The sequence below is a fragment of the Pseudophryne corroboree genome, chromosome 2, assembly GCF_028390025.1.
Source record: "Pseudophryne corroboree isolate aPseCor3 chromosome 2, aPseCor3.hap2, whole genome shotgun sequence".
NCBI classification, from domain to species: Eukaryota; Metazoa; Chordata; class Amphibia; order Anura; family Myobatrachidae; genus Pseudophryne; species Pseudophryne corroboree.
This window is the reverse complement of record NC_086445.1, coordinates 618,306,944-618,332,004: the sequence shown is the minus strand read 5'-3', so window position 1 is coordinate 618,332,004 and position 25,061 is coordinate 618,306,944. Positions and strand designations below refer to the sequence as shown.

The 25,061-nt window shown below is 45.0% G+C and overlaps 1 protein-coding gene and 1 pseudogene across 1 annotated transcript in view; both read left to right on the top strand.

Annotated features, from left to right (window-relative positions):
* LOC135004227 (NADH-cytochrome b5 reductase 1) overlaps positions 1 to 25,061 on the top strand; it is a 169,106-nt gene that overhangs the window by 58,332 nt on the left and 85,713 nt on the right. The gene's annotated exons all lie outside the window — the stretch shown is intronic.
* LOC135052387 (5S ribosomal RNA) lies at positions 12,071 to 12,189 on the top strand (annotated as a pseudogene).

The window sequence follows — 25,061 nt, the reverse complement described above, 5'->3', positions numbered from 1 at the left end:
CACCCACTGCTTTCACCCTCTCTCTGGCGTCACCCTCTGCTGGCTATTTTGTTGTCCAGGACATCCATTAACTTAATAGCGCCACATCCACGGTGCTATTAAGTTAATGGAAGCCCTGGACAACAAAATTGCATTCATGTCCTCTTCCCACTCCCTTCCCCAGTCCCAAACACTAACTATTATTATTTTTTCTATAAAAATGTATAATATATCACAAGTATGATGAGCAGGCAGGCAGCGGGAATTGGCGGCATCGGACTGAGATGCAAATTAGTGGCGGAGGGCTGGGTCAGTTGATGGTGTGCGAGTTTGTAAGCCACTGGCGGTAGCAGCGGGCATCGTCTCAGGGGCAGTAGCGGGCATAGGCTTGGCGGCGGTAGGGGTCATTGGCAGGATTCGGCAGACATTATGGCTGCAGTGCCTCACCAGCCACTGACCTCACCGCACGCCACTGATATATATATATATATATATATATAAAATACGGGCGCATGCAAAGGATCCCTAATTTGGGGGTGAGGGGAGTGGACTTGGACGGGATGAGGGGGGGGGGGGGGGGGCATTTTGTTGCACCTGGGCCCACTGCTCACTAGTTCCGCCACTGCCTGTTGCTTTACAGTCTTGTTTTCTCAGTTATCTATCTTTTCTGCATACCCTCAGTACTCCCACTGCCAGTGGCTCTGTCTCTTTGTTGTTTTCTATAGTGTATTGTCTGTTTATGTGCTTTATGTACTCTCCTTGCCTGAAAGCTGTCCAGAGTTTTGGAGAGTTCTGTGTTTAAGTGTGTATTGCTTGTTCACCAGTCTCTTATCTTAGAGCAGTTCCTATCCTCTTTTGGTCTTTCGATCCATCGGCATGGACTCGGGTCACTCCGAGGTTACTCTCGCACTACCACCAGTGGCGTAAATCCTGGTGAAATCCCAGTACCAGTAGGCACATCATGCCTTAAGGGAAAAGCAGCTATTATAGGCAAGAAGACCTGCTGGTGAGTTCTGCAATTCTTAACCCGGGGTGTACAAGGGTCACTGCCCAGAAGACCTCCGTGAGCTCCGCCCTCCTTGGAAGGAGAACCAATGACTAGCATTTGTTAGGCTTGGTAACATATCCCAGCAGGACCAGACAAATAGTGCATCCAAGCTCAGCAACTGTTCTGTACATCCAGCTGTCCTTATTCAGTTCAATAAAAAGGAATAGAGACACTGAAACTATTTTACCATTTTAATTTTAATCTGGTCAATGAAAATGTTAAGATGAGTACTTGGGTAGATCAAGCAATAATGTAGCTGTCACTTGAATGCCTAGAAATCAGATTATCTTCTTAGATTGCTTTATGAAATTAATTACAGATTAATTAATACCAACAAAAGAACATAGATGGCAGCATTACATAAAATACAAGACTAGGTTAAATGTAAATATAATCTTAATACAACAGTGGAACAAAATGTAAAAAGCTGATCAGCTAAATATTCGCTATGTTCCACATTTGATTATGAAATTTGTACTTTCACATTTAACGATAAGTGTATTCTCGATTACTAGAACCATATCTCCACCTGAATGAAGTGACCCACCTTGTTTCCAGTTGTTTTCATAGAATATAAATTCTATAAATGAAAATTTAGTAACATATTTTCTGTGTGTGAAATGGTGAAGTAAAAGAAGAACTCAATGATGGTACAGCGCCCCATTTAGAATTAGAGTGTGGATCACTGGATAGACCAAAATTAGGCTGACAGTCAATAGGTCAACCCCATATGGTCGACGTGCAACAGGTTGACAGGGTCAAAGTTGACAAAGACAATAGGTCGCCGTGTAAAAGGTATTAAAAGAGGTCAACAGGTACAAAAGGCTGACAAGGTCAAAAAGTCGACACAAAAACAAAAAGGTTGACACAATTATTATTTTGGGGTGTCATTTTCTATATTAAACCACATGTGACTCCAATAAGTCTACCACTTCGCTCACAATGCTTCAGGCAAGGTGCCTCACTCAGCTACCGCTGTGCTCGGCACAGGTTACTATTCCAAATCTTATTCCATGTGGATGGTAAATACTAAAATAGGTTGAATTTTTTTTTTTTTATCTAAAAAAAGGTGTCGACCATATGTGTGTTGACCATTGTCATGTCGACTATTTGAACCTGTCAACCTTTAATGTGCCAACCTTTTGAACATTTTGACCTTTCGTACCTGTCTACATAATGTATGCCGACCATATGTGGTCGACATATTGACTGTCAACGTATTTACTGTCGACCTGTCGTCTGGATCCCGTAGAATTGGACACATTTTACTCAAAAACCCATGTACGCAAATTACATGTAAGTTGATCTTAAAATACAAGCAACTCAAGGTACTATATTAAATAAATTTTCTGCATGTACAAATGTTTAATGCCTTCGATGCAAAGTATGAGCTTTACTCGTCATCCGCATGTACATTAACACTGCAAATGATGAGTGGGACTTGTCATCTACTGTGAGAGGAGTTAAAAATAAAAAAAATGTTTCTTACCTGCAGGAAGCCGGTGGGGAATTCTTGGAAGAGCCATCGGCACAGATGTGTGCTGACGGCACTATAATGTAACAAAAAAGAAAGAATGGAAAAGGTGTGGGAAGGAACTTTTTGTCCCTCTATCTCCCCCACCTTGTAACATAACATAGGAACTCTTCTCCTTGAAACTATGTGCCCTTATAAAATGTATGCCTGGTGAACAGTGTGATCACCAGGCATTAACCCCTACACTACAAAAATATCATGGAGGTAAAAGATGAGAGGAAGGTCTTCCCCCAACCTAGCATCAAAAATTCAGGGTAATCCACATTTGAAAAATGGGGTATTCTCTTTCGAATGATGTGGCCCCCTACTAGTCAGAGACGTAACTAGGGTGGTGCCGAAGGTGCTCAGCACACATCGCATATGCACTGTGGGCGGAGAACTGTCCACATCCACCTGTGATTGTACTGCTTATGCGCTACTGCTGTCATGTATGTAGCGGTGCACTCAGATCCTTCTCTGCCAGGTGCACCATTACATACTGTAATGGCAGACAGCGCTGCTGCTGCCCATCTATGTGCTTCTGCTTCCCCATTTCCTGCACTGTGTTTTGGGGCCATGTGTATTTCTGCGCTGAGGAAGAGGTTGCCGGCAGCTGCAGTATAATGCGGAGGTAGAGAGGGGGGTTGCCAATCACTGCAGTATAGTGCTGGGGGAGAGAGGAAGGGTAGAAGTTGCCAGCCGCTGGTGTATTTCTGCTGGAGGAGAAAGAAAGGGGGGTTGCCAGCCACTGCTGTATGTCTGCGGGGGGAGAAGGTGGGTGGTTGCCGGCTTCTGATATATTTGTGCAGGGGGAGAAAAAACAGGGAGTTGCCAGCTGCATCTCTATAGTGTGGGGGGGAGTGGTCGGGTGCTGGCTGTTGGCGTATACTGGGGGGATTTGCCGGCTGCTGTACTTTCTACTGGAGGGGTAGGGGTCATTGGCCACTGAAATGTATTGGGGGGAGGACCAAATTTGCTGACAGCCACTGTGCGCTGAGGTTTGGATGGGTATCAGGTGGCTCTGATGCAAGCTCACTATATATATATATATATATATATATATATACAACTCCAAGCGTGGAAAAAAAGGCACTCCAGAGGCTCAATCAACAAAGAAAGATATATTGAAAATGTGACGTTTCGGGGATAACCCCTTCCTCAAGACATAACCAACAAGTGTAATACAAACTTACCCATTAATGTACCCCCGAGCCAGCAGCGTCATCCCCCGCGTCTCCCGCCGCCTCTCTCGTCTCCGGCCGCCTCTGTGCTGCACTTCCGGGTCGTAGCTCTGCCTGGTAGGCATAGCAACCAAGGCCGCTTGCGTTCCACCCCGGGAGGCTCATGCTGCAGTCCGGACTCAAGAGCGCTGCTAGAGGCCGGAGGCTGACATAGCAACATGGCTCTAGACATAAATATATAACACAAAAATAAATAAATGGCAGTGATGCATCGATTACAGATATATATAAATCATTGCTATGCCATATAGATTATTGCAAAAATTATCACAAAACAGTACCACCTAAGTACGACCCTACTCAGTACATAGCCAATTGTTCCACTTCACCCACCGCTACAGGATCACTACATGAGACTATTCCAATTAATTTTATCGTTAAGCCCCATAGGGGACATTGTATCGAGTCTAAAGATCCATCTAGATTCAGCTAAAAGCAGGGCTTTCTGACGATCACCGCCCCTTAAAGATAAGGGAATGTGATCAATCATAAAGTACCTTAACATGGAAAGAGTATGGCCCTTAGATTTAAAGTGGCGTGCCACGGGCTGATCCAAATTCCTTCCGGCTAAACTAATAGCAGAACGATGCAGGGCCATCCTATCCCTGAATGGCCTCGAAGTTTGTCCATCGTAATAGAGCCCACAAGGGCAACAAATCACGTAGACAACAAATTCTGTTCTGCAAGTAAGAACATGCCTGATGTCAAATGACTTATCACAATGTGGGTGAGAAAATTTCTTGCATGGCTGCATGTACTTACAGGTAGTGCAATTAAAACAACTATAACATCCAGGAGGCTTATAGTATACATTAGGTGTAATCACTTTGCCCATCCCGGAAATATCCGATTTAACCAGCCTATCTCGGAGATTGCGTCCCCTTTTAAATGCTGCCATGGGTCTAGTTTCCCTAAAACATGGTAATTCACTATCCGTTTTGATAATTGGCCATAATGCTTGAGTGGCTTGTTTAATAATTGGGCTTGCTGTGGTAAAATTACTGACCAAAGGGATGAACTTGTCCTGATCTCTTAATTTCGTTTGCAATAGTTGTGACCTGGGCATTTCTAAAACCGATATTTTTTGTTGGTTCAAAATCTTGGGGTCATATCCACGCGAGATGAACTTCACAATAAGGTCATCCAAACGATCTGATAACACAGTGTAGTCACTGACTATTCTAGCTATTCTCATCATCTGAAACAGGGGTAGACCACGTTTCAAGGCTGGCGGGTGGTGACTGTCAGCTCTAAGGAAAGTATTACGATCAACATCTTTATAAAAGATGTCAGTACTGATGACACCTTCTGAAATCATGACCTTAACATCTAAGAAATGCATCACCTCTGAACTACAGAAATGTATTGGGGGGAGGACCAAATTTGCTGACAGCCACTGTGCGCTGAGGTTTGGATGGGTATCAGGTGGCCCTGATGCAAGCTCACTATATATATATATATATATATATACACAGGGCCGTAACTAGGTGTGTGCCAGCGGTGCCTGGCACACAGCACATATGCACTGTGGGTGCAGAACTGCCTGCAACACCCGCAGGTCCGTGCAACAATGTGTGTCCAGGCAAGGTAGCTGCAGTGTTATATAGAACGCTAGCTGGGCAGCACTGCAGCTTGTCACCCGCACGCTCTGATCCTCCTGGTTTACCACTCTGTGGTTGCCGCATCTACTGTAAGATAAAGTTGTGTGCTCCAGGGAGGGGGAAAGACAACATAGACACACACACCTCTCTACCTTGAAGGGGCTCTACCTGGCATAATGTGCGCTCTACCTGGCATAATGTGTATCAGGGGCTCTATTTGGCATAATGTGTACTAGGGGCTCTACCTGGCATACCACTGCTAATTGGTTCGCCAGGGGCTATCCTATTAGCCCTGATTTCCAGTGCTTATCCCCCGCTGCTGGCACTTATAGGCAAAGCCAAATCCCCAATAAGTGATTCTTTTTTCCGCTATAAGCTTTTCATGGACCTTATGTATTTTCACACAAAAAAGGGAGGGTTTTCTCAAAAAGTAATTGGATACCAGTGACAAAAATCGGTGATAAAATTTAAAAAATCATGAAAACCCCGTTTTCCGTGTCCACGGTATTATCGCGGCTAATTTGATGCCCCCCTATGTGCCCTATTCTGACAATAATTACAACTGTAAATGTGGGGTAACTCACATATGAAAGACGGGGTCACCTGAGTTCACCAGACTTTATCGCCTAGTGTAATGGAGAAAAACAGGGGGGCAGATGTATTAACCTGGAGAAGGCATAAGGAAGTGATAAACCAGTTATATGTGCAAGGTGATAAAGGCACCAGCCAATCAGCTCCAATATGTAAATTAACAGTTAGGATCTGACTGGCTGGTGCCTTTATCACCTTGCACATATCACTGGTTTATCACTTCCTTATGCCTTCTCCAGGTTAATACATCAGACCCCATGTGCCTCCTAGGTAATTAATGCCTGGTGATCACCAGACACTGGGGCAGATGTATTAAGCCTGGAGATAGCAATAAAACAGTGATAAGTGTAAGGTGATAATGCACCAGCCAATCAGCTCCTAACTGTGAAATTACATATTAGAGCCAATTGGCTGGTGCATTATCACCTTGCACTTATCACTGCTTTATCACTTCTCCAGGCTTAATACATCTGCCCCAATAACTGAAACAGTACACACACACAAAAAAAAATCAGTATTCCACAGATGGGGGCATCTAAAGCCCATATCTCCCCCATCTTGTGTCAAAAACGTCATCCCTCATTTAATGTGTAGTTTATAAAATATTAGGCATTCTTGGGCTACTATTCTTCCTATACATATTAAGCCTTTAAATCGAGACAGTGAAAATTTGAAAAAAAAAATAATTTCCATTTCATGTGCTTTTTTTTTTTTTTACAGTACAAATTTTTTATACAGTACAAATTAAGCAGCCAGTATTTTACCCTGTACAGTATCAATAAAACCCATGCAGATCTAAAGTCCCATACACACTAGATGAGAAAGTAAAAGATATCGCTCAGAAGGGCCAATCTGAGTGAGATCTTTTACAATCTCGTCTAGGGTGTACACTCAATGTCGTTAGCGATGAGCATCCGTAATGATCCCCTCCCTCATCTGATCATGTACAGACGAGGGAGGTACTCATTAACGACAGCAATGCAGCCATTTTCCAGTGATTCGCACATGCGCACTAGAGATGTCCACAGAAACATGGCGCTGGAGCCAAGATCTCCGAGAGCTGCGCATACGTTATAGATTGTGGTGTAATGCCAGAGTCTACTGCACCGCCAGAGAGGGCAAATCGGAGCTTGCACACGGGCCCGCTCCTCTCTTAAAGCACCTTTGTGTAGAGATATAGTATTGGCGATTTAGTGGCTAGATTTAAAGTGGCACTAATTTAAAAAGCAAAACCAGGCTGGATTTTACTTTTAAATTATTGATGCTTTAACTAACGGCTAAATTGCAAAAATAAAATCGGTGCCTGCAACAAAGTCTACAAAAACTGTTACATTTGAACCATAGCCTGGGATGGCTGCAGCAATTTCCAGGCAAAGATAAACAGAACACCTATGTTCGACTAGTCTGGTCACACTATAACAGGTAAATACTAGGGATGAGTGGGTTCGGTTCCCTGAGAACCAAACACACACCCCGAACATCACGTACCGAGCCCGGTCCGAGTCCGGCTCCGGTTTTCCCGCCAGACTCGGAAACCAGAAAGAGGCAAAACATCATCATCCCGCTGTCGAATTCTCCGGGTTTTGGATTCCATAAAGGGAGCAGCGTTGCTGCCATTTTCACTCCAGTCCTGAAGAGTGTAGCGAGATGACGTGTCTCCTCAGTGTCTGTGTGGGAAAGTGGTGTGGCGCGTGGGGTGGCGACCTGCTTTTTTGTGTCATTCCAGTGCTGTCTTGTGCTGCATCAGTTGAGTGGTGGTGTCTTGTGCTGCAACAGTCCAGTCACAGTGATGGTGCCCTGTGCTGTCATAAGTCCAGTGATTCTGTATAAGTCCAGTCCAGTGCACTGGTGCTGTCTTGTGCTGCATCAGTCCAGTGGTGGTGTCCTGTGCTGCCATAAGTCCAGTGGTGGTGTCCTCTGTTGCCATAACTCCAGTGGTGCTGCTGTATAAGTCCAGTCAAGTGGTGCTGTGTTGTGCTGTATCAGTCCAGTGGTGGTGTCCTGTGCTACGATAAGTCCAGTGGTGGTGTCCTGTGCTGCCATAAGTCCAGGGGTACTGCCGTATAAGTCCAGTGGTGCTGCCGTATAAGTCCAGGGGTACTTCCGTATAAGTCCAGTACACTGGTGCTGTCATATAAGTTCAGGGGTACTGCCGTATAAGTCTTGGAGTACTGCCATATAAGTCCAGTCCAGTGGTATTGCTGTATAAGTCCAGGGGTACTGCCGTATAAGTCATGGGGTACTGCCGTATAAGTCCAGTCCAGTGGTACTGCTGTATAAGTCCAGTGGTGCTGACATATAAGTCCAGGGGTACTGCTGTATAAGTCCAGGGGTACTGCCGTATAAGTCGAGGGGTACTGCTGTATAAGTCCAGTCCAGTGGTGCTGCCGTATAAGTCCAGTGGTGCGGCAGTATAAGTCATGGGGTACTTCCGTATAAGTCCAGTCCAGTGGTACTGCCGTATAGGTCCAGTGGTGCTGCCGTATAAGTCCAGGGGTACTGCCAAATAAGTCCAGTCCAGTTGAACTGCTGTATAAGTCCAGTGGTGCTGCCAAATAAGTCATGGGGTACTGCCATATAACTCTAGTCCAGTTGTGTTGCCATATAAATCCAGTGGTACTGCCATATAAGTCAAGGGACACTGCCGTATAAGTCCAGGGGTACTGGCATAGAAGTCCAGTCCAGTGGTGCTGCCGTATAAGTCCAGTGGTACTGCCATATAAGTCCAGTGGTGCTGCCATATACGTCCAGGGGTACGGCCTTATAAGTCCGGGGGTACTGCTGTATAAGTCATGCGGTACTGCCGTATAAGTCATGGGGTACTGCCGTATAAGTCCAGTCCAGTGGTACTGCCATATAAGTCCAGTGGTGCAGCCGTATAAGTCCGGAGGTACTGCTGTATAAGTCCAGGGGTACTGCCGTATAAGTCCAGTTCAGGGGTACTGCCGTATAAGTCCAGTCCAGTGGTATTGCTGTATAAATCCAGTGGTGCTGCAATATAAGTCCAGTCCAGTGGTACTGCCGTATAAGTCAGGGGTACTGCCATAAAAGTCCAGGGGTACTGCCGTATAAGTCCAGTCAAGTGGTGCTGCCATATAAGTCCAGTCGTGCTACCATATAAGTCCAGTCCAGTGGTACTGCCGTATAGGTCCAGTGGTGCTGCTGTATGTCCAGTGATGCTGCCGTATAAGTCCAGTCCAGTGGTGCTGCCATATAAGTCCAGTGGTACTGCCGTATAAGTCCAGGGGTACTGCCATAGAAGTCCAATACAGTGGTGCTGCCATATAAGTCCAGTGGTACTGCGTATAAGTCCAGGGGTACTGCCGTATAAGTCCAGTCCAGTGGTGCTGCCGTATAAGTCCAGTGATGCTGCCATAAAAGTCCTGGGGTACTGTCATATAAGTCCTGGGGTTCTGCCATATAGGTCCATGGGTACTGCCGTCTAAGTCCAGTCCAGTGGTACTGCCGTATAAGCCCAGAGGTGCTGCCATATAAGTCCTGGGGTACTACCGTATAAGTCATGAAGAAGACTACAAAGAAGACAAGATAACCCTGGTAGGAAGCACTCTTATCTGAGGTAACAAGATAAATTAATGGATAAAAATGAAATAATCTTAAAATTACAAATTTTATTAGATATGCCTTAAAAATGGTTTTTCATAGTCCATGTGAATTCGCTGATAAGTATGTGATCTTTTGCGAAAATATGTTGAAAAATATGGTCTCATCTATATGACCTCAGTCAGAACAATTAAATTCAAGTCCGTCTGCGTGATGATTCCCTTACCATTGTTGTGTGGCTAAATCAGAATGTGTCAAAAATTTGATAATGTGACCATCATCTTTATCATTTATATAGCCCATATGTGAATTCTCAGGGCAATAATTTTGAATCATAGGTCACTGATGGATTGTTTTTAGTTGGGTCACTTATACATCAGTATGGGGCCCAGTTAGCAAGGAGAAGTGTCTGTGAAGCCGTTTCTTAAAGATATAGCAGGCATGGGCATGCCATCAATTGGATATGAGATGGTGTCACCTGTGTGCAGATTTGATGATATTCAGTTTTTGTTAGTTTACACGCATACATAAATTGAAAGAATATGAGGCACCCGTACTTGAAAAACCCTTATGTTCTATGCAAAATAATCCTATATTAATCACCCCGAAGGAAATCAATTTACCTTTGATATGGATCACAATCGCTGCTATGTAGAGGTATGAGGTGCATATGCCTCCATTTTCAGCAGTTGTCAACCATTACAATTGTTTTATTCCCCCCAACATGTCTGGCATCTGCTCTTAGTTATGTCATCCTTAAATGCCAAATTTAGGGCAAATTTGCTTGCCCACACCTCATTACTACCTGCATCACCTCATCCCCCATTCAACATAGCGTCCAGGGTTTCGCACTACCTTCCCAAACACACCCACATCCCTTCTCAACAGGCACTCAAGCGCAACATGTCGAGCTACGACGGGCATACCGCTGGACCCGCACTGCCGCCCACCTCACATTACCGAGGGTGTCTCCATATTCCATTCGGCACCCACATAATTAATTTTTCATTCTTATCATTCTTTCCCCTTTCTATTTGTCCCTGTTTCCTTTAGTTTTATCCATTTTATTTTATTTCTTTTAATTTCACAATACCATCATCAATTAATAGTTTAGTTTTAATACCCCAAAACTGTTATCTATTTCAACACTACCAGACTCTATTATTCTGTTTTTATTAATAAACACAGTAGCCGTATCCTATATAATGCTGTTTGTAATATTATTCTTTTTGGTCCTAACTGTTTTCCATAGCGGCACTTTCCTTTGCCCATACCTCTATATACCTAGAATACTCTATCCCTTACTTAAAATGGCGTGGTTCCCTAACATACCCATACTTCTATTAATCTTATCCCTCTTCCAACATGGCGCGCTTAGATCCGTTACTCACCAATAGACATATGCAAAACATTGTACTCTTCCCATAGCGACGGCAGTCCCTACTCATTTAGCGTCTCCGCCCGCCGCGCCTACCATTGGTCTGACGCACCAATACCACTGCTTTTAACATCCATCCCCCTGTCCATACCTCCGAACCCGGAAGTGAACAAGCCCTAGCGGGCGAAACGCGTCTTCCATACAGGGGTCCGCACATGGAGTGACCGCACGGCGCCAGCTCCTTGCACCTGAACATGCACTGACTCATCCTCCTGCTCACTGTTTGGAGTATCGTAAGCCTTCACTGCTCTGTGGTACACAGGCAGTAATATCATACACATGCAGCTTATGTATGCAAATGTATCCATTGCTGATTAGAGCCTAGTATTCCATTTGTATGTGAGTCCTGCTCTCTTATATGGGCTACAACTCCAACAGTGGCCAGCATATCTCTAATTTCTTGCTTTTTCATTTATTATTTTGTTTTATGGTATCTGACAGATATTATCTGTCATTTCTATTCTAAATCAACAGATACTGTAAGCTGTCTTTTCATTCTCCCTATGGTAGATTTGAAATCTATGACGTATTGTTTCTGTTCAAATAATTATCCGATATATCCTGCCGAGTTGCTAACTTGTTAACACTGCCTTAGTATTGTCAAGAAGTCCTTTATGTGCATATAATATACATACCAATGTTTATTTATTTCCTATATTCTTCCTTGCAATACCATTATAATTTGTGACAAACCACATTTCCCTTGGGATCGTTTAAAACAGTACTTTAGTTCCATTGTCCAATATATGTGCTCACTGAGGTGATCACTCTCTGAGCCTGATTGCAGCCACAGTATAATATATATATACACATATATTTTTTGCATTGTTCTTTTGCATTTCTACCCTAATTATTGAGACACATCAATTTTGAACTAAATTCTTTGCCTCATCTGTCTCATGGACTCTCATCCTCGATTCACGGAGCACAGAAGCCACGAAAGTGGGTGCTGTTGACCGTGCCTAACGTGGTAAGCAGATCCACCTAATCTTACTCATCTTCTCTTTTTTCTCCTCTTTCTAGCTTCTCTCTATCATTTCCTACTGATACTTTTTTCGTATATAGGTGCACTCTCATTGGCGTACTGATCATACTATTCTCTACTATCATACCACACTGCCATCGCCCGATCTCGTCCAATCTTGGAAGCTAAACAGCATTGGGCCGGGTTAGTATCAGGAAAGGAGACTACCTGTGAATACCTGGTGTTGTAGATCAGGAATTTTTTCCTCTCTGTGTGAGAAGAACACGCCAACAGCAGTATCACCATTATTTCTTTCCTATATTGTCTTATCCAGCCAGTGGATGTTCAATGCAGATCAATGTGTTTTTTCTACTTACAATCATGATATTTATCGAATGATTCAGGTGCTAGAGTCTGGTGACCGCCAAACAACTATATATCTACTTAATTTAAGTGATTATAGTTGAAGATTTATATATGAACACCCTTACCACTCCTCGGTCCTATCAATACAGTTATCTGTACTGGTCAGGGAAACAGGTGGTATGACAATTCTGTGTCTACAAACCTTTCCAATCATTCTTTATATGAAGAGACCAGAACATTTTAACATTTTCCTCTTTAATCTTTATTTTTTGGATCGTTTAGATGGGTAAAATGTGTTTTCATTATTACTAATAAAAGTTATGTTTTAATATTCTCTGTTATTTCTCATACATCAAAGGAACTTTCTTTCCTGCATAGAGTGTGCCCACACAAGAGCCTTCTCTTTCTCCCTTGTTAGTCAATGTACTTTCTGGCTCTGGGCGCACCACCAATGAGGACAGCATTTAGGAGAAAAATATTATATATTTTCTCGCACCCGCTACCAAGGGTAATTAATTGTCCGCTTTTGGGTTTTTTCAATTCATTAAAAAAATTCTTTGCGACCTGTGCTCAATCGCCCTATGCTTTTGTCGTACTGCCGTATAAGTCCAGTCCAGTGGTGCTGACGTATAAGTCCAGTGATGCTGCCATAAAAGTCCTGGGGTACTGCCATATAAGTCATGGGGTACTGCCATATAGGTCCATGGGTACTGCCGTATAAGTCCAGTCCAGTGGTACTGCCATATAAGCCCAGAGGTGCTGCCATATAAGTCCTGGGGTACTGCCATATAAGTCCAGTCCAGTGGTGCTGCCGTATAAGTCCAGTGGTGCTGCCATATAAGTCCAGTCCAGTGGTGCTGCCGTATAGGTCCAGCGGTGCTGCCGTATAAGTCCAGTGGTGTTGCCCTATAAGTCCAGTCCAGTGGTGCTGCCGTATAAATCCAGTGTTACTGCCATATAAGTCCAGGGGTACTGCCATATAAGTCCAGTACAGTTGTGCTGCCGTATAAGTCCAGTGGTACTGCCGTATAAGTCCAGGGGTATTGCCGTATAAGTCCAGTCCAGTGGTGCTGCCATATAAGTCCAGTGGTGCTGCCATATAAGTCCTGGAGTACTGCCATATAAGTCCTGGAGTACTGCCATATAAGTCCTGGGGTACTGCCATATAAGTCCAGGGGTAATGCCATATAGGTCCATGGGTACTGCCGTATAAGTCCAGTTCAGTGGTACTGTTGTATAAGTCAAGAGGTGCTGCCATATAAGTCCAGGGGTACTGCCGTATAAGTCCAGTCCAGTGGTGCTGCCATATAAGTCCAGTGGTGCTGCCGTATAAGTCCAGGGGTACTGTCATATAAATCCAGTCCAGTGGTACTGCTGTATAAGTCCAGTGGTGCTGCCACATAAGTCCAGGGGTACTGCCGTATAATACCAGTAGATTGGTGCTGCCGTATAAGTCCAGTGGTACTGCCATATAAGTCATGGGGTACTGCCGTATAAGTCCAGTACAGTGATGCTGCCGTATAAGTCCAGTGGTACTGCCGTATAAATCCAGGGGTACTGCCATATAAGTCCAGTACAGTGAAGCTACCGTATAAGTCCAGTGGTACTGCCGTATAAGTCCAGGGGTACTGCCGTATAAGTCCAGTCCAGTGGTGCTGCCGTATAAGTACAGTGGTGCTGCCATTAAAGTCCTGGGGTACTGCCATATAAGTCCAGGGGTACTGCCATATAAGTCCAGGGGTACTGCCGTATAAGTCCAGTCCAGTGGTATTGTCGTATAAGTACAGAGGTGCTGCCATATAAGTCCAGTGGTACTGCCGTATAAGTCCAGTCCAGTGGCGCTGCCGTATAAGTCCAGGGGTACTGCCGTATAAGTCCAGGGGTACTGCCGTATAAGTCCAGTCCAGGGGTACTGCCATATATTTCCAGTGATGCTGCCATATTAGTCCAGTCATGTGGTGTTGCCATATACTGTAAGTCCAGTCCAGGGATACTGCCGTATAAGTCCAGGGATACTGCCGTATAAGTCCAGGGATACTGCCGTATAAGTCCAGGGATACTGCCGTATAAGTACAGGGATACTGCCGTATAAGTCCAGGGGTACTGCCGTATAAGTCCAGTCCAGTGGTGCTGCCGTATAAGTCCAGTGGTGTTGCCGTATATGTCCAGGGGTACTGACTTATATGCCCAGTCCAGGGATACTGCCGTATAAGTCCAGTCCAGTAGTGCTGCTGTATAAGTCCAGTGGTGCCACCGTATAAGTCCAGGGGTACTGCCGTATAAGTCCAGGGGTACTGCCGTATAAGTCCAGGGGTACTGCCGTATAAGTCCAGCGGTACTGCCGTATAAGTCCAGTGGTGCTGCAGTATAAGTTCAGGGGTACTGCCGTATAAGTCCAGTCCAGTGGTGCTGCCGTATAAGTCCAGTGATGCTGTCCTGTGCTGTGTATTTTTTACTCCAAAAAAGGGTTATTAATATTCAATCCAAATCATTTTTACAGGGTTTGCCCTGTGTGGTGTAGGGGTAAGCTCTCTTGTGCCGCATATTGTTATATAACTCCAAAATAATGGAGAACAAAAATTTGGAGGATAAAATAGGGAAAGATCAAGAACCACTTCCTCCTACAGCTGCTGGGATGTTGTTGCTGCTGGGAGTCGATCGTCATCCCAGAGGGGAAGTCGGAAGACAACTTGTACTACTTCAACTAAGCAATTGATTGTCTAACTGTCCTTAGCGAGGAAGATGAAATACAGGTATGACGGCAGTCATCCCGTTGAAAAGCAGATAACTGAGGCCTAGACAGCTATGTTGGTGTTAGACATGCGTCCGGTATCCATCATTAGTGCAGTGGAATTTAGACAATTGATGGAGGTAGTGTGTCCCTGGTACCAAATCCCATCTAGATTCCACTTCATTAGAAAGTGATTCCCGGAATGTACGGGGACATTAAGAAAAGTGTTCTCAGTGTCCTGAAAAATGCGATTGTACCCAGTGTCCACTTAACCAGGGACATGTGGACAAGTGGAGCAGGGCAAACTAAGAACTACATGACTGTAACAGCCCACTGGGTAGATGTATTGCCTCCCGCAGCAACAACAGCAGCGGCACCAGTAGCAGCATCTCACAAACGCCAGCTCATTCCTAGGCAGGTTACGCTGTGTATCACCAGTTTCCCTAAGAGACACACCGCTTACAACCTCTTACGGAAACTGAGGGACATCATCGCACAATGGCTTACCCCTCTTAGACTCTCATGGGGATTTGTGATATCGGACAACGCCACCAATATTACACAGTTACATAGTAAGTGAGGTTGAAAAGAGGCAAGATGCCCATCGGGTTCAATCTGTATTCTGTTAAGCTATGCATTTTATAATGCACCTGCCGAAGTAATGGTTTAGTATCAATTGACAACTATGGTTCTTACCACTCCCAGATATATAATGTCACTATGTTAAGAGCTATAGCTCTGAATACTTTTTCCAGTTAGAAATTTGTCCAATCCATTTTTAAATGCATTACCGGAGTCCGCCATTATTACCTGTTCCGGCAGGGAGTTCCAAATCTTTATTGCCCTTACCGTGAAGAACCCTTTGCTACGTTGTGTACAGAATTTTCTCTCCTCTAGCCTCAGCGAGTGCCCACGTGTTCTATTCAGAGTTCTTTTAATAAACAAATCCCCTGCTAACTCTTTATAATGACCCTTTACATATTTGAAGATATTAATAATGGGCCTAATTCAGAGTTGATCGCACAGCAAATTTGTTAGCAGTTGGGCAAAACCATGAGCAGTGCAGGGGGGGCAGATATAACATGTGCAGAGAGAGATTTAGATTTGGGTGGGGTGTGTTCAATCTGAAATCGATTGCAGTGTAAAAATAAAGTAGCCATTATTTACACTGCACAGAAACAATATAACCCACCCGAATCTAACTATCTCTGCAAATGTTATATCTGCCACACCTGCAGTGCACATGGTTTTGCCCAACTGCTAAAAAATTTGCTGCTGCGATCAACTCTTAATTACCCCAATGTCTCCTCTTCGATGCAGCTTTTCTAGTGTAGACATATTTAACATGGTAAGCCTTTCCTCATACTCCAGAGTCTCTAACCCTTTAATCAATTTAGTAGCTCGCCTTTGAACGCTTTCTAGCTCCCCTATATATTTTTTATAATATGCTGCCCACAATATTCCAGGTGGGGATGCACCAAAGTTTTGTACAGCGGCAGGATTACATCCTTGTCCCTCGTCTTAATGCCCCGTTTATGCAGGCAAGCACTTTAGTTGCCTTCTTTGCTGCATTTTGACATTGTGTACTGTTGTTAAGCCTATTAACTATGAGCACCCCCAAATCTTTTTCCACCACAGTTACCCCTATATTTTCCCCATTTAGAGTGTAGGATGCAAATGTGTTTTTTATCCCAAAATGCATAACTTTGCATTTCTCTATATTGAACTTCATTCTCTATTTAGACTAGTGATGTGCACCGGACATTTTTCGGGCTTTGTGTTTTGGTTTTGGACTCGGTTCCGCGGCCGTGTTTTGGATTCGGACGCGTTTTGGCAAAACCTCCCTGAAAATTTTTTGTTGGATTCGGGTGTGTTTTGGATTCGGGTGTTTTTTTACAAAAAACCCTCAAAAACAGCTTAAAAAATAGAATTTGGGGGTCATTTTGATCCCATAGTATTATTAACCTCAATAACCATAATTTACACTCATTTCCAGTCTATTCTGAACACCTCACACCTCACAATATTATTTTTAGTCCTAAAATTTGCACCGAGGTCGCTGGATGACTAAGCTAAGCGACCCAAGTGGCCGACACAAACACCTGGCCCATCTAGGAGTGGCACTGCAGTGTCAGACAGGATGGCAGATTTAAAAAATAGTCCCCAAACAGCACATGATGTAAAGAAAAAAAGAGGTGCACCAACGTCGCTGGATGGCTAAGCTAAGCATCACAAGTGGCCGACACAAACACCTGGCCCATCTAGGAGTGGCACTGCAGTGTCAGGCAGGATGGCACTTAAAAAGAATAGTCCCCAAACAGCACATGATGCAAAGAAAAATGAAAGAAAAAAGAGGTGCAAGATGGAATTGTCCTTGGGCCCTCCCACCCACCCTTATGTTGTATAAACAGGACATGCACACTTTAACGAACCCATCATTTCAGCGACAGGGTCTGAAATGACTGGTTGGTTTGGGCCCCCACCAAAAAAGAAGCAATCAATCTCTCCTTGCACAAACTGGCTCTATAGAGGCAAGATGTTCACCTCCTCCTCATCGTCCGATTCCTCACCCCTTTCACTGTGTACATCCCCCTCCTCACAGATTATTAATTTGTCCCCACTGGAATCCACCATCTCAGGTCCCTGTGTACTTTCTGTAGGCAATTGCTGCTGGTGAATGTCTCCACGGAGGAATTGATTATAATTCATTTTGATGAACATCATCTTCTCCACATTTTCTGGAAGTAACCTCGTACGCCGATTGCTGACAAGGTGAGCGGCTGCACTAAACACTCTTTCGGAGTACACACTGGAGGGGGGGCAAGTTAGGTAAAATAAAGCCAGTTTGTGCAAGGGCCTCCAAATTGCCTCTTTTTTTCTGCCAGTATACGTACGTACTGTCTGACGTGCCTACTTGGATGCTGTCACTCATATAATCCTCCTCCATTCTTTCAATGGTGACAGAATCATATGCAGTGACAGCAGACGACATGTCAGTAATCGTTGGCAGGTCCTTCAGTCCGGACCAGATGTCAGCACTCGCTCTAGACTGCCCTGCATCACCGCCAGCGGGTGGGCTCGGAATTCTTAGCCTTTTCCTCGCAGCCCCAGTTGCAGGAGAATGTAAAGGAGGAGCTGTTGACGGGTCACGTTCCGCTTGACTTGACAATTTTCTCACCAGCAGGTCTTTGAACCTCTGCAGACTTGTGTCTGCCGGAAAGAGAGATACAACGTAGGTTTTAAATCTAGGATCGAGCACGGTGGCCAAAATGTAGTGCTCTGATTTCAACAGATTGACCACCCGTGAATCCTGGTTAAGCGAATTAAGGGCTCCATCCACAAGTCCCACATGCCTAGCGGAATCGCTCTGTTTTAGCTCCTCCTTCAATGTCTCCAGCTTCTTCTGCAAAAGCGAATGACCTGACTCAGGCTGGCAGTGTCTGAACTGACTTCACGTGTGGCAAGTTCAAAGGGTTGCAGAACCTTGCACAATGTTGAAATCATTCTCCACTGCGCTTGAGTCAGGTGCATTCCCCCTCCTTTGCCTATATCGTAGGTAGCTGTATAGGCTTGAATGGCCTTTTGCTGCTCCTCCATCCTCTGAAGCATATAGAGGGTTGAATTCCACCTCGTTACCACCTCTTGCTTCAGATGATGGCAGGGCAGGTTCAGGACTGTTTGCTGGTGCTCCAGTCTTCGGCACGCGGTGGCTGAATGCCGAAAGTGGCCCGCAATTCTTCGGGCCATGAACAGCATCTCTTGCACGCCCCTGTCATTTTTGAAATAATTCTGCACCACCAAATTCAATGTATGTGCAAAACATGGGACGTGCTGGAATTTGCCCAGATGTAATGCACGCACAATATTGGTGGTGTTGTCCGATGTCACAAATCCCCAGGAGAGTCCAATTGGGGTAAGCCATTCTGCGATGATGTTCCTCAGTTTCCGTAAGAGGTTGTCAGCTGTGTGCCTCTTAGGGAAAGCGGTGATACATAGCGTAGCCTGCCTAGGAACGAGTTGGAGTTTGCGAGATGCTGCTACTGGTGCCGCCGCTGCTGTTCTTGCTGCGGGAGGCAATACATCTACCCAGTAGGCTGTCACAGTCATATAGTCCTAAGTCTGCCCTGCTCCACTTGTCCACATGTCCGTGGTTAAGTGGACATTGGGTACAACTGCATTTTTTAGGACACTGGTGACTCTTTTTCAGAGGTCTGTGTACATTTTCGGTATCGCCTGCCTAGAGAAATGGAACCTACATGGTATTTGGTACCGGGGACACAGTACCTCAATCAAGTCTCTAGTTGCCTGTGAATTAACGGTGGATACCGGAAACACGTTTCTCACCACCCAGGCTGCCAAGGCCTGAGTTATCCGCTTTGCAGCAGGATGACTGCTGTGATATTTCATCTTCCTCGCAAAGGACTGTTGGACAGTCAATTGCTTACTGGAAGTAGTACAAGTGGTCTTACGACTTCCCCTCTGGGATGACGATCGACTCCCAGCAGCAACAACAGCAGCGCCAGCAGCAGTAGGCGTTACACTCAAGGATGCATCGGAGGAATCCCAGGCAGGAGAGGACTCGTCAGTCTTGACAGTGACATGGCCTGCAGGACTATTGGTTTTCCTGTGTAAGGAGTAAATTGACACTGAGGGAGTTGGTGGTGTGGTTTGCAGGAGCTTGGTTACAAGAGGAAGGGATTTAGTGGTCAGTGGACTGCTTCCACTGTCATCCAAAGTTTTTGAACTTGTCACTGACTTCTTATGAATGCGGTCCAGGTGACGTATAAAAGAGGATATTCCTAGGTGGTTAACGTCCTTACCCCTACTTATTACAGCTTGACAAAGGCAACACATGGCTTGACACCAGTTGTCCGCATTTCTGTTGAAATAATTCCACACCAAAGAGGTGATTTTTTTTTGTATTTTGACCAGGCATGTCAATGGCCATATTCGTCCCATGGACAACAGGTGTCTCCCCGGGTGCCTGACTTAAACAAACCACCTCACCATCAGAATCCTCCTTGTCAATTTCCTCCCCAGCGCCAGCCAACAGTGATATCTTCAATTTGACTATCAGGAACTGGACTGCGGGTGCTCCTTCCAGCACTTGCAGGGGGCGTGCAAATGGTGGACGGCGCAACCTCTTCCCGTCCAGTGTTGGGAAGGTCAGGCATCGCAACCGACACAATTGGACTCTCCTTGGGGATTTGTGATTTAGAAGAACGCACAGTTCTTTGCTGAAACTTTGCCATCTTAACTCTTAAGTTTTCTAGCAGGAGGATGAGTGCTTCCATCCTCAGGTGAAGCTGAACCACTAGCCTTGAACATAGGCCAGGGCCTCAGCCGTTCCTTGCCACTCCGTGTCGTAAATGGCACATTGGCAAGTTTACGCTTCTCCTCAGACGATTTTGATTTAGATTTTTGGGTCATTTTACTGAACTTTATTTTTTTGGATTTTACATGCTCTCTACTATGACATTGGGCATCGGCCTTGGCAGACGACGTTGATGGCATTTCATCGTCTCGGCCGTGACTAGTGGCAGCAGCTTCAGCACGAGGTGGAAGTGGATCTTGATCTTTCCCTATTTTACCCTCCACATTTTTGTTCTCCATTTTTTAATGTGTGGAATTATATGCCAGTATCAATAGCAATGGCCTACTACTATATATACTGCGCACAACTGAAATGCACCACAGGTATGGATGGATAGTATACTTGACGACACAGAGGTAGGTAGAGCAGTGGCCTTCTGTACCGTACTGCTTTATATTATATACTGGTGGTCAGCAAACTGTGCAAAACTGAAATGCACCACAGGTATGGATGGATAGTATACTTGACGACACAGAGGTAGGTAGAGCAGTGGCCTACTGTACCGTACTGCTATATATTATATACTGGTGGTCAGCAAACTGTGCAAAACTGAAATGCACCACAGGTATGGATGGATAGTATAATTGACGACACAGAGGTAGGTAGAGCAGTGGCCTTCTGTACTGTACTGCTATATATTATATACTGGTGGTCAGCAAACTGTGCAAAACTGAAATGCACCACAGGTATTGATGGATAGTATACTTGACGACACGGAGGTAGGTAGAGCAGTGGCCTACTGTACCATACTGCTATATATTATATACTGGTGGTCAGCAAACTGTGCAAAACTGAAATGCACCACAGGTATGGATGGATAGTATAATTGACGACACAGAGGTAGGTAGAGCAGTGGCCTTCTGTACCGTACTGCTATATATTATATACTGGTGGACAGCAAAATTATGCAATGTACTCCTACTAGATACTACAATGCAGCACAGATATGGAGCGTTTTTCAGGCAGAGAACGTATAATACTGGTGGTCACTGGTGAGCAAAACTCTGCACTGTACTCCTCCTATATAATACTGGTGGTCCCCAGTCCCCAAATTAAAGCAGTGTGAGCACAGATATATGCAGCACACTTAGCACAGATATGGAGCGTTTTCCAGGCAGAGAACGTATAATACTGGTGGTCACTGGTCAGCAAAACTCTGCACTGTACTCCTCCTATATAATACTGGTGGTCCCCAGTCCCCACAATAAAGCAGTGTGAGCACAGATATATGCAGCACACTGAGCACAGATATGGAGCGTTTTTCAGGCAGAGAACGTATAATACTGGTGGTCACTGGTCAGCAAAACTCTGCACTGTACTCCTCCTATATAATACTGGTGGTCCCCAGTCCCCACAATAAAGCAGTGTGAGCACAAATATATGCAGCACACTGAGCACAGATATGGAGCATTTTTCAGGCAGAGAACATATAATACTGGTGGTCACTGGTCAGCAAAACTCTGCACTGTACTCCTCCTATATAATACTACTGGTCCCCAGTACCCACAATAAAGCAGTGAGCACAGATATTTGCAGCCACCTGAATAAAACTGAGAGGACGCCAGCCACGTCCTCTCACTATCATTTCCAATGCACGAGTGAAAAATGGCGGCGACGCGCTGCTCCTTATATAGAATCCGAATCTCGCGAGAATCAGACCGTGGGATGATGACGTTCGGGAGCGCTCGGGTTAACCGAGCAAGGCGGGAGGATCCGAGTCTGCCTCGGACCCGTGTAAAAAGGGTGAAGTTCGGGGGGGTTCGGATTCCGACGAACCGAACCCGCTCATCACTAATTTAGACGCCCAAGTTTCAAGTTTAACTAAATATTGTGCGTGCATTACATCTGGGCAAATTCCAACGCGTCCCATGTTTTGCACATACAATTAATTTGGTGGTGCAGAATTTTTTGAAAAATGACAGGCGTGCAGGAGATGCTGACGGTGGGCCGAAAAATTGCAGGCCACTTTCGACATTCAGCTACTGCGTGCCACTGGTCCACTGGGTCAGGTGTTTGTGCCGCATACTTGTGTCACTTAGCTTAGTCATCCAGCTACCTTGGTGCACTTCTTTTTTTCTTTGCATCATGTGCTGTTTGAGGCCTAGTTTTTAAAAGTGCTACCCTGTCTGACAATGCAGTGCCACTCCTAGATGGGCCAGGTGTTTGTGCCGCACACTTGTGTCACTTAGCTTAGTCATCCAGCAACCTCGGTGCACCTCTTTTTTTCTTTGCATCATGTGCTATTTGGGGCCTAGTTTTTAAAAGTGCCATCCTGTCTGACACTGCAGTGCCACTCCTAGACGGGCCAGGTGTTTGTGCCGCAAACTTGTGTCGCTTAGCAAAGTCATCCAGCTACCTTGGTGCAACCTTTTGGCCTAAAAACAATATTGTGAGGTGTGAGGTGTTCAGAATAAACTGGAAATGAGTGGAAATGAATGTTATTGAGGTTAATAATACCGTAGGATCAAATTTACCCCCAAAATCTGTGATTTTAACTGTTTTTGTGTTTTTTTTTTCCAAAAATCATCCAGATCCAGAGCCAAAACCATAATCCGAAACAGTGGTTTTGGCAAAACCAATCCAGATCCAAAACACGAGCGGGGATCCAGATCCAAAACCAAAACACAAACATGAAAAGTGCCCACCGCACATCTAGTAAATACCCAGTGTGGGATTCCCCAATTACTGTATATGTAACTTAGTCATCTTGTGACACAGCCCCAGCCTGTTCAGCCTGTATTCCCTAGGGGAATAGAGCTTGCAAACATAGGGCTTAATTCATGTTTGTACTAGTGATGAGCGGGTTCGGTTCCTCGGGATCCGAACCCTCCCGAACTTCACCCATTTTACACGGTTCCGAGGCAGCCTCGGATCCTCCCGCCTTGCTCGGTTAACCCGAGCGCACCCGAACGTCATCATCCCGCTGTCGGATTCTCGCGAAATTCGTATTCTATATAAGGAGCCGTGCATCGCCGCCATTTTCACTCGTGCATTGGAGATGATAGCGAGAGGACGTGCAGCGTTCTCTCAGTTTCTGTGCTCAGTGTGCTGCAAATATCTGTGCTCAGTGTGCTTGCAAATATCTGTGCTCAGTGTGCTGCAAATATCTGTGCTCAGTGTGCTGCAAATATCTGTGCTCAGTGTGCTTGCAAATATCTGTGCTCAGTGTGCTGAAAATATCTACGTTCTCTGCCTGAAAAACGCTCCATATCTGTGCTGCATTGTAGTATATAGTAGGAGGACAGTGCAGAATGTTGCTGTGACCACCAGTATATATATAGCAGTACGGTACAGTAGTCCACTGCTCTACCTACCTCTGTGTCGTCAAGTATACTATGCATCCATACCTGTGCTGCATTTTAGTTGTGCGCAGTATATAGTAGGAGGAGACAGTGCAGAATGTTGCTGTGACCACCAGTATATATATAGCAGTACGGTACAGTAGTCCACTGCTCTACCTACCTCTGTGTCGTCAAGTATACTATGCATCCATACTTGTGCTGCATTTTAGTTGTGCGCAGTATATAGTAGGAGGAGACAGTGCAGAATGTTGCTGTGACCACCAGTATATATATATAGCAGTACGGTACAGTAGTCCACTGCTCTACTTACCTCTGTGTCATCAAGTATACTATGCATCCATACCTGTGCCTCATTTTAGTTGTGCGCAGTATATAGTAGGAGGGGACAGTGCAGAATGTTGCTGTGACCACCAGTATATATATAGCAGTACGGTACAGTAGTCCACTGCTCTACCTACCTCTGTGTCGTCACGTATACTATGCATCCATACCTTTGCTGCATTTTAGTTGTGCACAGTATATAGTAAGAGGGGACAGTGCAGAATGTTGCTGTGACCACCAGTATATATATAGCAGTACGGTACAGTAGTCCACTGCTCTACCTACCTCTGTGTCGTCACGTATACTATGCATCCATACTTGTGCTGCATTTTAGTTGTGCGCAGTATATAGTAGGAGGGGACAGTGCAGAATGTTGCTGTGACCACCAGTATATATATAGCAGTACGGTACAGTAGTCCACTGCTCTACCTACCTGTGTCATCACGTATACTATGCATCCATACCTGTGCTGCATTTTAGTTGTGCGCAGTATATAGTAGGAGGGGACAGTGCAGAATGTTGCTGTGACCACCAGTATATATATATAGCAGTACGGTACAGTAGTCCACTGCTCTACCTACCTCTGTGTCGTCAAGTATACTATGCATCCATACTTGTGCTGCATTTTAGTTGTGCGCAGTATATAGTAGGAGGAGACAGTGCAGAATGTTGCTGTGACCACCAGTATATATATATAGCAGTACGGTACAGTAGTCCACTGCTCTACTTACCTCTGTGTCATCAAGTATACTATGCATCCATACCTTTGCTGCATTTTAGTTGTGCACAGTATATAGTAAGAGGGGACAGTGCAGAATGTTGCTGTGACCACCAGTATATATATAGCAGTACGGTACAGTAGTCCACTGCTCTACCTACCTCTGTTTCGTCACGTATACTATGCATCCATACCTGTGCTGCATTTTAGTTGTGCGCAGTATATAGTAGGAGGGGACAGTGCAGAATGTTGCTGTGACCACCAGTATATATATAGCAGTACGGTACAGTAGTCCACTGCTCTACCTACCTGT